This window comes from Lathyrus oleraceus, chromosome 6 (genome assembly GCF_024323335.1).
Source record: "Lathyrus oleraceus cultivar Zhongwan6 chromosome 6, CAAS_Psat_ZW6_1.0, whole genome shotgun sequence".
In the NCBI taxonomy this organism is placed as follows: Eukaryota; Viridiplantae; Streptophyta; class Magnoliopsida; order Fabales; family Fabaceae; genus Lathyrus; species Lathyrus oleraceus.
Window position 1 is genome coordinate 187,267,679 of NC_066584.1, and position 3,654 is coordinate 187,271,332.

At 34.2% G+C, this 3,654-nt stretch overlaps 1 long non-coding RNA gene across 1 annotated transcript; it reads left to right on the forward strand.

Moving 5' to 3' along the window:
- Nucleotides 1-223: 223 nt before the first annotated feature.
- On the forward strand, nucleotides 224-1,172 carry LOC127093247 (uncharacterized). Its single transcript, XR_007792490.1, has 2 exons — nucleotides 224-705; nucleotides 865-1,172. It is a non-coding gene; the product is annotated as an uncharacterized LOC127093247 (long non-coding RNA).
- Nucleotides 1,173-3,654: the final 2,482 nt, after the last annotated feature.

Sequence of the window (3,654 nt, forward strand, 5' to 3'; positions counted from 1 at the left end):
ATCATTATGTCATTTATACTTTCATTCAAAAATACAAAGAATAAATAAAGAGAATTGAAAAAAGATTCAAAGCCCACGCGCTCCTTTTGCTCTTTTTTACGCTCATCATCATACATCATCTTACTTCACCTTAACAATACCATGTGCCCTGGATATGATAAAAAAATCACCATATACATCCAACTAATACAGTATGACCATAGCATATCCTAAGTAGATAATCACATCATACACGACTGAAGGGTATAACACACACACATTCATCATACATTAATACAAAAATACACATGTCATAATACGAATACATACATGATGGGATACAAAAATTTGCAGTAAGGCATACATAGCATACAAGAGGGGACCGCAAAAAAAATCAAAATCAAAACACCAAAAGAATGTACAAGCAATCACCAAAAAGCATTTTCAGCAGAGGATGATTTCACAAGCCACTCACAGAACAATCCCATAAAATCAGAGATTCAAACAAACCTCTCCAACGGAATTATTCCGAATCTTCAGCTCACGTATTTCTCAAAAAAAATTCACAGGAGTAAAGGAAGAAAAATCTGAATTTCCACACGAGCCAAGTGAAAATTGCAATGAAACTCACACGTATTTTGTTTCCTCATAACTCCCAAATTTTATAATGAGTGGGATGTGTGAACCGATTTAAAATTGGTGAGGTTGATTGCACTAGGTCATGTGGTGAGATGTTTGAACTCTTTTGAATTTTTTGCAGTTTTTTTTTTGCTTGATTTTTTACTGCTTTACACTACAAAAATGCACTGCCTTGGTTATTTTGTCATTGCATTGACTTTTGATCTCTTTCCTTTTTTTAAATTTTTTTGTCTCTTTTAATGCTAGGTCATTCTTGCTAATAATGGACATGTTTGAAGGTTAAATTGGAGAAGAAGGTGGCTTAATGATAAAGCTTAGCATTAAGTCCTTACTAGTGAACCATGGTTGCAGGATGAATTTCTTTGGTGATGAAGAAATATGGCTTGAAGGTAGCTTGGAATGGCTCGAAGATGGCAAGTTTCAACATTTTAGTAACCTTAGGTTTTTTTGTTGTTGTAGACATTTAGGTTTCAATTCCATAATGTAACGAAAGCTCAAAAATAGAGCATGATGGCCTTGTATCTTGAACATATAATTTCCAAATGCAATGTAATTCAACTTACAAGTTTCTTCACTAATTAATCTTTTTATTATTTAGAGATAAATTCCCAAACCAAAATCCAAAATAATTTAAACTTTCTTATGACTTATTTTGCAAAAATGGAAATTGGTATGAAATTGATCATGGATGGTGAGTTTAAGTGACATGAAATATAAAATTAACTCAAGTTTAAATAAAACTAAATGGTATATTAATGTATGGATGAATGAATCATACAAAGTTCAAATTTGCTAACAAATGACCTATTTTTAAAAGGGCCAACATCATTAATACTTGGCTTATAAAAAAACCAAGCACTTATACTTCAAACAAAAGTGATATCAAATACACCATGAACCATCCAAATTATCACTCCAATAACCTCTAATGATACATGATATGAATGTATGAATTGGTCAAAATAATCAACATAATCCAATTTATTTCTAGTCCTTGGTTATTGAATTTTGACGTATGCATGAAAATGGGACCTTATGACCAAATGAAATGGTCATAAGAAATTATGTAGATGAAAGTATGCAGATGAATGACTTTTAGGGAGAAAGTTTAGGGTGTGTGTGGGAGTACGTACTTAAAACTCTTCGTCGGTTCATGAGCTTAGCATTCTGTTGAAAATGTCTCAGTTGATTAAGGGTATCTCCGTACTTATAACACTCAGTTGATTTATGAGCTTAGTCAACTATTAAAAAACTCTCAGTTGGTTGTGGAGGTCTCCGTATTTAAAACTATGTCTTGGTTGGAATATTAGCCACTGAAAAGCTCCAGTCATTATATAAGGAGGTTCGTAGGCATAGCCTGTCAAAAGCTTACATCATATTAGAAGCTCTCAAGAAGGAATTATTGGGGAGATAAGTAGTTCACTTCATTAGACCGAACGTCCATGATTATAGTTCCTTTCTATCATCCCTTAACTCTTTAATTTCCAGTCATTTATTTTTGCTACAAATCCATTTTCTTATTTCTACTGCTTTTTACTCTATTTGTTTTACAAAAGAGTTTTGAGCTTCAATTTTCTAAAATATTTTGTTTTGAAAATGGATTTTCAATCCAACACAATTCACCCTCCCATTTTATCTTTGGAGTCTCATGTTCAATAGATGTATCATGCTTACCACATCTTCTAATCACATAAATATTACTAGATCACTCTAAAATCAGTAAACCTAAGGCATTAAACCTGATGGTGACATATTTAGGAGTTAATTCAGGTGATGTCCAACAATACATCAATGACACTAGAGGATGTCATGTTAGATTTTATTTCCTCATGAAAAATTAAGTTGACCACTTGAATGTATTTGTGGGTGATGATGCACGAGCCGCATATCACATAGTATGTGCACTGAGGTCATGTTTCATATTTTCTATTGGCAATACCATTTTTATTGACTAAAGTGCAACCTATGTTGACATTGTCTATATTAAATGCTTCATTGACTTGGAGAGGATTCACAAGTACACAACTGGGGGCATCTAGTTTGGTGTACCTCTACTTTAAGTTGGTTATAGTAGTAAATGGAAGATGAGACAATTGATAGGAAACAATTTCCTATTTACAATAATTTGTTCACCCTTACTAATATTAATTTCATTATACATGTTCTACATTATTACTGATATTTCATCTTAACCATTTTCAAATATGGATCCATCAGTATTTTCCGGCTTGGAATATGTTGATGACTACTCTGAGGAATTGCCATGTGCCTGCTCCATTTTCAAACTCAAGGGGAATCAGGTGACCGAGCTGTTCCAGACTACACTTTACTACATTGTGCCATATGACATTTGTTTCACGATGTACAATGAGCATCGTCTGACACGACCCTTGGAGGTGATATTCTAGTACTCTGGATGGTTGGCATGTGGTTCTCAACTTATGTATCCACATCTACCTGAGCTACTAATGTGACAATTTGAGTATCAGCAGGGTATACCTACAGACCCCACAGTTGTTGCTCCTACCATTATTCTCCGCAGAGATGTTGGTTGAGCATTTGCGAACTACAATGAGTATCTTCTGTTAGAGGATGTACAAAGTATATTAGTTCTTTGTCCATGGAGTATGTTATACGATTACAACCAATGATCTTATAGAGTGTCTCATCCTTACATTACACCATATGAAGAAGGATATCTCATAGGCCAACTCGTCAAGATATATTATAAGAGGAATAAGAAAGGGCAGACCATGTCATGGATGTACTATTGATATGTCACTGCATTATTGTTATTAGGAGAAAGATCATAACTAAGGGAGGATTTTAGGAAGACACTCCTCAGATGGTCACTATAGGAAATCTTAGCAAGGCACAAAATGTGTTGCAGTATAGGAGGCATAGAAGGAACATGAGTGTAGCGGGGTATTCGTTACCATTAGAGATATTGACTAAATCCAAGGTAAATCATACAAGTCGAGTCGCCACCGCACTTCTATTTATCCAAAGGAATGGTTAAAAAGCGAACAAAAATCT